Below are 11,396 nucleotides of genomic sequence, written 5' to 3'. Positions count from 1 at the left end.
AGTAGGCAGTCAAGTTTGTGATTGGGAATTGTGTCAAGAGCAGTACTGGTATTTGTAAGCGCATTGTGGGTTTGACCATTCATGCAACATATTAGTTCTCTCTCACCACGGAAGTGATTACCAGAACCTGAGCATCTTACAATACCCACTGACCAACTTGCATTCCTACAGGTCACAAGTCCAGAGGGACCAACGACTCTGCTAGGGGCTAACAGGCCACCTTGGTGGTGTTGGCCAGCCTGGACTCCATCTGGAGGTTCTGGGCAAGAGTCTGCCTCCAATCTCCTTCACCTTGTTGGCACAATTCAGTTCCTCCTACAGGCCACTTCCAGGTCCTGGCCTCAGGGACTCTCCATCTCATCCGCAGTTAACTCTCCTCACGAAGAATCCCTCCGACGCTTAAGGTTACTCTTTAACCACATGAAGTAATTTAATAAGGCTCAGCTGGTCTGGAAATGATCAGGATGGGTGTTACTTATTTTAAGGTAAAATTATCAGTAATTCTCACACCTGCAAAATCCCCTTTGCCATATAAGGTAACATAATCAAGGGAGGAAAACCGGTGGAAGGAGGTCTTTGGGATCATCTTAGAATTTTGCCTACAACACCTCACCAACATCAATGGAACCGCATTGTTAAAATGGCAAAAAATAGAATAAAAATAAGAAATCCACTAATTTGCCTCCATCCCTCCTTATTTAGATGGCTAATTTCAACTGTTAGGAACTCTGACCTTCAGTGGGGAGTCTGAGTTTCAGAGTCACAGTGAATTTAGACTTCCACTGCTGCCCTAACCAACTCTGTGATGACACACCTATCCATTCATCAAGTTCTACATTTGGAAAGGAAAAGAAAATCATACGCATTTCATAGGGGGTTTGTGAAAATTAAATGGGCTAATAAATGTTAAAAAATCTAATTCTATGCTTTATACAGAGTGGGCACTGCAAAGAAATCCCCAAGCTCTATTTATCTTTTTTCCATGAAATTTCAGGTGGGTTATAAGCTATCACCTTAGGTGCTCAGCATCTTTTCTCAATACCCTCTTACAAAGCATCCACATGGGCCCACTTTTTGCAATACTCAACCTAAGACAGAGCGATAAGCCACCAGCAGATGAGCATTGAGAATTAACCCTGGGTATACCAATATTTATGGAGTTGGACTATACCAGTTCATATCAATGTATATTAAGTGGGAGAATTTGGTACATATAAGAAAAAAATAATAAACTTCTGGCACATTTGATTTCAAGTGTGATGCCAATAAGGTCTGGAAAAGTGCTATTAATTTTATAACAATTCTATTTTTAAGGAAATTGTAAGTTAGCATTAATCACATCTCTTTCTCTATTAACTTATAAAGTTCCTAATACCTCTATTTGTCATGGTTCAGAAAATTCCAATGATTTAAACAAGTTTATTTATGCCTACTTTGCAGATGAAATTTGAGAATAACTTAAATAGATCCTCCAGAATTGTTAAATAAATTCATGGCAGGATTAGGAAAATTCTAGAATAATTATCTCCTAAGGCAGAGCAAGCCCCAAGTCCAATACCAAGCCATGGATAATGCTACCTTCACTGTCTCTCCCACATCTTCTAAATGTTTCTACTTCCAAATGCATAAAGATCGCTTAGTGAAATGAGCACAAACCACCTCCAAACAGCAAGTTAACCCAGGTCATGGTTTCATTTGTTAAGAGCTGAGAATTGCTTGCCAATCCCAAGAGCATACTTCATGGGTTCAGAAATATCATATCCCCAAGCTTTCTTAAATTCCTGTTCTTCTGTACAGAGCATCCTAGAAAAATCACCCACTTTACAATCAGTTGTTGGTAATAACTGAGGAATGGACATGGAAAGTCAGAGACTTGAAGGAAAACAGATGTTTCCAGAGGTTTTTTTTCCACTAATACAAAAAAAAAAAAAAAAAAAAAAACAAGAAAAAACAGAAAAACTTCCCCTGCTTAAGTACATTTTCTCCAAAAATAAAAGTGAAAAAAATCTGCATTTCTTCTGTAAATGGATTTAAAAGCACCAAGTATCAAAACTACCACAAAAGTAATTACACTAGACCAGACCAGAAAGTTGGCATTTTTTATCGACTCATCTGCAACTATTCCAGAAATTTGGAAGCACAGGACTGGTTTCTATCATTGGAGCTTGGAAAGTGGGAAAAAAAAAAAAAAGCTAAAAGAATTTTGGAAATACACTACTGAGGAGAAATCTAAAATTTTGCTCGATAATTAAGATTTTAAGAATTCTTTGGAAATGTTCTAACTTTTGGAAATGAAATAAAAAATTAGAATTACAATTTTTAATAAACCAATGGCCATTTAAAGACTGAGGGTCATACCCTTAACTTTAAAATTAGCCAACAAGAGGTCAATGGAAGTTGTTTTCCTGTTTGTATTACCTCGCCCAAATTGTCTTTGATGCTTGGTCACTTCTTTTAACTGACCAGTGTATTCCCAGTAAAAGAACTCGAGCTACCTCACATTCCTTTTGGACTGAGAGCTGTATTTCAAATGCCAAATCACTAATAAAGTACCAGCCACAGAAGTGTTTTGTCAATTAAAAAGTTAATACGGAAGTTTTACCAGTTCTTAAAACTAGTTTATATGACCAAGACTTTATTTAAGGAATACCTAGTATACAGAAACCAATTCATTTGTAAGTAAGGGGTTTTTATAGGGTCTACAGAGAAACATGCAGTTCTTTCATTCAGGAAGGATATAGTACACCCAGACGTTATTTATTGTTTTTCTTCTTTATCCTTGGTAAAGCCAGCTTGATTCTCAAATTAGTTTGTGTTCATGATCAAGTATCTTTTATTCCTATAAAATACCTGAGCATTCCTTTATCCAGCCTTTTCATTCCCTTGATGTAACCAATTCAAATTAAGCACCGTAAGCAGAGTAATATTCCTAAAACACTGCTTGGACTACATTACCTGCCATAGCATTTACAATGTTGCCTCCTAGATCACAAGCAGAATTCTCCTCCTGGGTTTCAAAGTATTCCACCAAAATCCCAGTAGCAGTTTTCCACTACTATCCAGATGCCAATAACTCTGCACTGGAGCCTCACGCCCCCAAAATACCCAATATCCCTTCCCTTTTCTCAACACTATACTTTCTTGGTGCCCATCCCCTTTTAGCTGGTCCCATTCCTGTTCACTTTACTGATATTTTATCTCTACGAGTCATGGAATATTTCCTACAAAAACCGGGTTGCAAGGAATATAACTTCATCGAACATTCAGGAAATAACAAGTACATTTCAAACTCATGCTGAATCTATCACCAACTACTCTTCGTCAACATTTTGATGTAATATTCTTGAGAAACTTTATTTTGTTATGGTACGTACTTTAAAAGTGATATCCTACTGTTCATAGCATCTCACCAGCTCTATTTTCATTAGTGACTACATTACAGACATTCTAATACATATCTTTTCATACCTCATCCCTCTATTATTCGTCTGAAGCTGTGCGTCGCTCAGCACCTAACAGAGTTGTACCTTGCTGCACTCAACACAGTGTGACATGCACACAGGCACACAGGGCAACACACAATCAGTAATGTATTGCAACTTTTGCCTACTTACAATGATTGGAATAAAAATAAATTCGCTGATGCTTAGTGACTTTTCAGTCAAATTTTATATAACATTTTGTTTCGCATAAGAAAAACAAGTTGTCACATAAATGTATCTAGTATGTTTATATTACAGAAGTATAAATGCACAAGCATTTGTTAAGGTAAATTGAGTCAGAAAAGATTCTAAAAAGGTAGAAGGTTCCAGAGAGATACGTTTCTGTAAAGCAGATACTGATAATATCTTTAAAATGATCCTTATAACAAACAAAAAGAAGTGGGAGCAAGACGATAAAGCAACAGTATTGATACATGGAAAAAATTTTTGAAAAACTCATGTGTCTCAAACCTGAATAATGAATGGATCCGTGTAAAGCATATGGGAATTTCTTCTGGAAATGAAGCTGCATCTGTGGATTCATGGTCTCTGATTTAGAGATTAAGAAACTGATTTTAAAATGCTGTTTTACAAAGCTGGAACTCGACAGAAGCATCTGGCATGCTCTTGCCACTAGCTTTTGGTGGAGCAACAATTATGCACATTGTGGTTAAGTTACCTTAAGCCTGATAGAACTGTAGGATTCTAGCTCAACTGGAGAATGGAAGTAACCTCTCCATTGCACAGGCACCAGGCGATGACAAAACAAATCGTATTTTCAAGGGTGACCCCAAGAAGTACCCTAATTTAAACTGAAGATGAACATAGGCAAGTAGTAATTACATTCCTATGAATAAATAATATAAATTTTCTTACTTTTTTTGTTTTTTACTCCTCTGCTTTCATTTACCAATTTCCTCAAACTCTTCAGTCACTCTCTGACCCCTAGTATTTGTCTATTTAAATCACAAGGAAACCCTTGTTTGGGGGGCAGGGGTGAAGAATGTAGATTCATTCAAGAAATAGTTTATTACGAATTTGTAGACATTCACACTCTTTGCTTTCCCTTAGGTTTCCACTTTGACATTACTAGATAATATAAAATGCTAATATAATAGTTTAAGAAAGCTGCATATATAGCAAAGTCAATGAAATTACTCCCAAAGTTATGTCATAATAATTAATACAAAATAGTTTAATAGGGTTCTCAGTCACTACAGAAGTTATGAAATGGATTCTCAATAGTCCTGGTCATCCAGGTTTTCGCCTATGTCCTCTTCTAGGAGTTTTATAGTTTACATTTGGTTCTGTGACCCATTTTGAGTTAATCTTTGTAAGGTACAAGGTCCTTGTCTACATTTTCTTGCATGTGGATGTCCACTTGTTCTAGCACCATTTGTGGAAGACACTTCTTTTGCCCTATTGTTTTACCTTTGTCCCTTTGTCAAAGACCAATTGACTATACTTATGGGGTCTATTTCTGGGCCCTCTATTGTGCTCATCTATTCATTTTTTTCATCAGTACCACATTGTCTTGATGACTATAGCTTTATAGGAAGTCTCAATTCAAGCAGTGTCAGTGTTCTAATTCTCTTTTAATATTGTGTTGGCTATTCTGGGTCTTTTCGATCTCATACAAATCTTAGAATCAGATTATTGATAACGACATAATAACTCTCTAGAGTTTTGATTGGGGTTATATTGAATCTATGGATCAAGTTAAGAAGGACTTACCTCTTGGAAATATTGAATCTTTCTTTCCTGGACCATGAAATATCTATCACTTAGTTCTTTGATTTCATTCATTAGGGTTTTACAGTGTTCTCCAAAGAGATCTTATACATTTTTAATTAGATTTATACTTCATTTCATTTTCATAGTATTTCATTATTCATGGTATTTCATAGTATTTTCATATTTCAAGTATTTCATTTTCTGGTTGCTAATATAAATGGTATTTTGTTCTTAATCTCAAATTCCACTACATATTGCTACATATACAGGAAGCAATGGACTTTTACACCTTCACCTGTATCCTGCAACCTACTATGGTCACTTACTAGTTCCAGAAGCTGATTCTTTCAGATTTCCTACTTAGGCAATCATGTCATCTGTGAGCAGTTTTCTCTTGTCCTTCCCAATTTACTTACCTTTTTTCCTTGTCCTGTCTTATTGCATTAGCTAAGGCTTCCTATGCAATGTTGAAATGGAGTGTTAAGAGGGGACATTCTTGCCCTCTTCCTCATCTAGGTGAGGAAAGCTTTGAGTTTCTTGCCATCAAGTATGATGTTAGTTGTAGGTTTTTTGCAGATGTTCTTTATCAAATTTAGGAAATTATTCCTTTATTCCTAGTTTACAATAGGTTACTTTTTAAGCATTTTTTTTAAGTTATCAGAGTCTTCACAAGCAATCAACTTGAATTTGCAAAATACTAAGATGATCCACCAAAACCTTTTATTTATACAAATCATGAAGCCAAGGGAATTTTAGGTCACTTCTGAAAATGATATAGTCATATAATATGTTTTCATTTATATTCAGTGCAACTACATTTTTCTGAAGTCTTCAAATTATATAAAATAACATCAAAGTACCTATACACTGATTTTTCATCAGAATTTTGGAATGTTACACATGTGCTTCTTTGAAGAAAACAGTGACCCCTGATGAAAATATTCTTCTCATTCAGTCAGCAAATATTCATTGGATGTTCACTTTGTTTCAGAAACTGCTATCCCTAAGTCAGATGTTTAGTCAATCTTCCAAAATCTTTAACTGCTGTAAAATACACATAAGATTTACCATTTTAGTCATTTCTAAATGTACACAGGTCAAGAGTGCCAAGGATATTCACACTATTGTGCAAGGAATCTCCAAAGTTTTTTCATCTTGCAGGACGGGAACTTTACATTTATTAAACAACGACTTCCTATATCCCCTTCTCCCAACCCCCAGCATCCAACTTTTACCCTGTTTCTACAGATTCAACTGTTCTAGATACCTTATATAAGTAGAATCATACAATATTTGTCTCCCTGTGACTGGCTATGTTGCACTTAGCATAATACCCTCCAGTTTCATCCATCTTGTAGTACATGTCAGAGTTTCCTTCCTTTGTAAGTCTGAATAATATTCCATTGTAGCTAAATTCCATATTTTGTGTATCCCTTAATCTGTCAATGGATACTTTGCTTGCTTCTACCTGGTGGCTGTTGTGAATAATGCTGCTATAAGCATTGGTGTACATATTTCTTTTGAGAGGTTGCTTCCAGTTCCTATTTATTTATTTATTGAGAGAAAGAGTACAAGCATGGGGGGCAGGTGTGTGTGTGTGTGTGTGTGTGTGTGTGTGTGTGTGTGTGTATGCAGTGGGAAGGCCAGGGTGGAGAGAGAGATAATGTTGACCAGGTTCCATGCCCAGAGCGGAGCCCCACATAGGGCTTAATCTCACAACCCTGAGATCATGACCTGAGCCAAAATCAGGAGTCAGATGCTTAACCGGCTGAGCTACCCAGGCACCCTGCAATTCCTTTTGACATATATCCAGAAGTGGAATTTCTGGATCAAACAGTAATTGTATTTTTAACTTTTTGAGGAATTGTCATACTATTTTCCAGTGGTTTCACCATTGTACATTCCCACCAACAGTACACAAGGTTTGAATTTCTCCACATCCTAATACCTGTTATTTTGTTGAGAGTAGCCATCCATATAGTGTGAGGTAATATTTCATTGTTATAGTAATTTGCATCTTTCGAAGGATCAGTGATGTTGGACATCTCATGTGCTTGTTGGCAATTTGTAAATTATTTTTTGGAGAAATATTTCTTTTTTTTTTTTTTTTTTTTTTTTTGGAGAAATATTTCTCTAAGTCCTTTAGCCATTTTTAATTTGGGCTATTTTGTTAAGTTGTAGAACTTATATATTCTGGATATTAACTGCTTATCAGCTGCATTATTTGTAAATAATTTCTCCCAGTTGGATGTGTTATGGACTAAAGTGTGTCCTCCCAAAAGTCACATGTTGCAATCCTAACTTGTAGGTCCTCAGAATGTGACCATATGTAGATATATGACAGGTGTCCTTTTAGAAGAGGAGATCTGGACACAGATGAAAGACATTTGAAGTCACAGAGAGGAGGCAGCCATATGAAGCCTACAGGGAGGGGCCATAGAAGACATCAAACCTGTAAACACCTTGATCTTGGACTTCTAGCCCATAAGATTATGAAAAAATAGATTTCCATTGTTTAAGTGATCCGGTCAATGGTACTTTGTTACAGCAGCCCCAGCAAACTAACACACTATAGGTTCACTCTTTACTCTGTCATTGGTGTCCTTTGAGGCACAGATTGCAAAAATAATTTTGCATTAAGCATATAGGATTAACTTATAGTACATTATTTGGAAAGTATACCATGTTCATTATTTCTTTTGAATAAGAGGTCTCCATAATTAGGCATACCTAATTTTGATTCCTAGTTTTGCCATATATAATCAATGTGGTCTTGGGCAAGTTTTTTAACCAAAGTGCCTCAGATTCTCAATTTAAAAAATGGGAATAAGCTTTTCTTCATAACCACTGTGGACATTAAAATAATGCATGTGTCATTGACATGAATTTCATTCCATTTATTTAGTACTGCAAAAAATGAAATATTTTTCTATATGATTTTACCTTTTGAGGCAATATGTGTCTGATGACAAAAATAAAGGTTGGCCAACTATGGAGGAATTCAGTCATGGCAGACTTCAATTTCAACTAAGTAACATCTTAGATGTGAGGAATTTACATAACATCTTGGCATTGGGAGAGATCACCTGTTCCCAGATATTGACATCTGTTCACACTGAAACCTCTGAATTACTATGTTTTTCAATCCTTGGACATGGTCAACCAAACACACTGACATGTGCCAAATGCCTGTCTTCCTGGTATTCTCCGGTTGCTAGTCAGTGTGATTTACATCTTCTTTGACTTTGACCCTGCAGGACCTTATCCTTTTTTTGTTTTGTTTTGTTTTTTTTGGAATTTTGAGAAACACAGAGATGATGAATTTGATGAAACACAGAGGAAATGAATTTTATCAAGCCTTTTTTGTCTCAATGAGTTATGTTGCCATTTTCAAACTTATTACTGCAACAGAGAGGTACAAGTCGGGAAAACTCACATTATGCTTGTTCACTTTCTTGAAACTTTAGCTTCATCTCTGCTTCCAATTTTCTCACTCAAGGCTAAGCCTAATCTGGACATGAGGTGAGGGGCATGAGTGGTTCTTATATAGATACACTCAAGGTGCGTTTCTTTCTCTTTTTTTTAATTTATTATTTAACAGAAAGAGAGTGTGTGTGCATGCATGCACAAATGGAAGGAGGGGGCAAAGGGAGAGAGGGAATCTCCACACTTAGTGTGTGGAGTCTGACGTGGGGCTTGATCTCAGGATCCTGAGATCATGACCTAAGCCAAAATCGAGTCAGATGCTTAACCAACTGAGTCACCCAGGTGCCCCAATGTGCATTTCCTCCATCTCCAATTTATCTTCCTTTTTGTAGCCCATGGAATCTCAATTATGATCTCAGTGATCAGAGGAAAAAAAAAAAAAAACTAGCTACAACCTAGCTCTTCCTGTATGTTGTTTATTGTTTAGGTGGGGAACCTTGGCTCTTACTATTCAACAAATACATATTAAATCTCACTACTAGGTATTTACCCAAAGAACACAAAAATGCTGATTTGAAAGGATATACACATCCACAATAGCCAAACTTTGGAGGAGCGGGGGGAAGGGGGGGATGGGTTAATCACGTGATGAGTACCAAGGCGGGCACTGTGATGAGCACCAGGTGTTGTAAGTGATGAATCACTAATTCTACTCCTGAGAATAATTTCACACTGTATGTTAACCTAGTTGAATTTAAATAACAACTTGGAGGGAAAAAAAAAGAAACTCAAGAAAAGTTTTTTCCTCAATGACATGTGGTTTACCTTAAAGTTCAAAAGTCTATTTTAAAACAACAAAAACTCTTCAGATTGCTTGTATTACTACTGTAAGAACCCTACCCGGAGGGCAATAAGTATAGATCACCACACACGCCCTGCTTCTTGAATTTGAGAAGTGGGTGGGGAAAGGAGACAGGGAGCTGGAAATGCCAGAAGCCAGTAACACATTTGTCTTTATAATTTTATTCAACCACACGTGTCAAGTACTCACAATGGTGCCAACTGGACAAAAGGCACTGATTTGTTTTAAATCTCTAGGAGATTAGCAGCAGAGTGTGCCTTATCCAGTTTACCCGGACCCTGAAGCAAAAAGCTTAACTTCATGGCGAACCGTCTCAGGCAACTGGAAGAGACACATCTAAGACACGGGTTCCCTGATACATTCCTGTTTTCTTTCCAGAATGTGATGTGACCTCAGGCCGTTGGATAAGAGAGATCACTTGTTCTTCATTTGAGCCAAGGCAGTCGTTCATAAACCTACTTTTAAATGAAAATTCAACAGGGCTAAGATACAAATATCACTTCAAGGTATTTTGTTATAGGCTTTTCCCTAATACTCTATCAATTTTTAAGTGTATTTCTCTGCCATTGAAAAATGAACGCACAAGACCATGAAAGCTCAGTGTTTAGGTGTTTAGGTAGGCTATGGAGGAGTAATGCTTTGGGAACCTTTTTGCTCTTTTATACCCAGCTTTTTTTTTTTTAAGATTTTATTTATTTATTCATGAGAGACACAGAGAGAGAGGCAGAGACACAGGCAGAGGGAGAAGCAGGCTCCCTGCAGGGAGCCCAGTTTGAGACTCGATTCCAGGACCCTGGGATCAGGACCTGAGCCAAAGGCAGACGCTCAACTACTGAGCCACCCAGGTGCCCTTTGCACACATTTTATACATATTTCTATGTAACTCCATCTGCTTAGGAAACAGGACCTGAACAAGATCTAAGTTTGGTAAGTGTGTGACAGTGAAAGAGAAAGTATGCACTCATGAATGCCCCCAAATTAAGTTTCAGTTTAAGGAATAAAATAGAGAAACTGCAATAATACTGTTTGCTAGACAAAATTGGGGCCAAGTTTTAGGCATTTTATTAGCTCAGTAGAGTTTTCTGAAAACACCTTTAAAGGGCTCCCCACCAAAATATAATAAATGAGAATGATAAATAGATTTTCCGCAGACTCATCTCAATTTTTATAGAAAAGAAAGGAAGGGATCCCTGTGTGACTTGGTGGTTTGGCGTCTGCCTTCGGCCCAGGGCGTGATCCTGGAGACCCGGGATCAAGTCCCACGTCGGGCTCCCTGCATGGAGCCTGCTTCTCCCTCTGCCTGTGTCTCTGCCTCTGTCTCTGTGTGTCTCTCATGAATAAATAAATTAAATCTTAAAAAAAAAAAAAAGAGAGAGAGAGAGAGAGAGGAATATGCAGTTCAATTTAGGCAAAGTAGGTGGCAAAAAATTTCAAATTTCCAACTACTCATAAATGTGATCAGTGTATATAATATACAATTAATTTGCCTAAGGAAGGACAAAAAAAAATGTCAGTGATGGAAAAAAAAAAGAAAGAGAGAATTTAATGATGAATTTTTGCCTAAGAAAACCCACCCAACTCATCTTTTTTTCTTTTCTTTGCTGTTACTAGAATGAGTTCTTATTCTGTCAAAAAAAGAAAAAAAAAAAAAGGAAAAACCCTCAAGGTACTAAATATTTTCTTTTGTGTTTAATATAACATCATGGATAAGCACTCCATACACATACAAATTAATAATTGTTTTATTTTAGCTCTGGTTACATTAAAATTTCCAGTAATAAAAGATATTCTGAGATTACCAGTTTGAGAGCATCCATGAGCAAGTATTATCTTGAATCCTGAGAAAATAATGTATCAGACATGTCAAATATTCCATAACAGCTTGGGAAACC

The 11,396-nt window shown here is 36.8% G+C and overlaps 1 long non-coding RNA gene across 1 annotated transcript in view; it reads left to right on the top strand.

Moving 5' to 3' along the window:
* LOC140604617 (uncharacterized) overlaps positions 1 to 11,396 on the top strand; it is a 38,395-nt gene that overhangs the window by 14,470 nt on the left and 12,529 nt on the right. The window contains exon 6 of the long non-coding RNA XR_012007436.1: positions 9,883 to 10,010. This is a non-coding gene — a long non-coding RNA (uncharacterized lncRNA). The remainder of the gene's footprint in view (positions 1 to 9,882; positions 10,011 to 11,396) is intronic.

The sequence above is a fragment of the Canis lupus genome, chromosome 15, assembly GCF_048164855.1.
Source record: "Canis lupus baileyi chromosome 15, mCanLup2.hap1, whole genome shotgun sequence".
NCBI lineage: Eukaryota > Metazoa > Chordata > Mammalia > Carnivora > Canidae > Canis > Canis lupus.
This window is presented reverse-complemented; position numbering and strand designations above follow the sequence as displayed.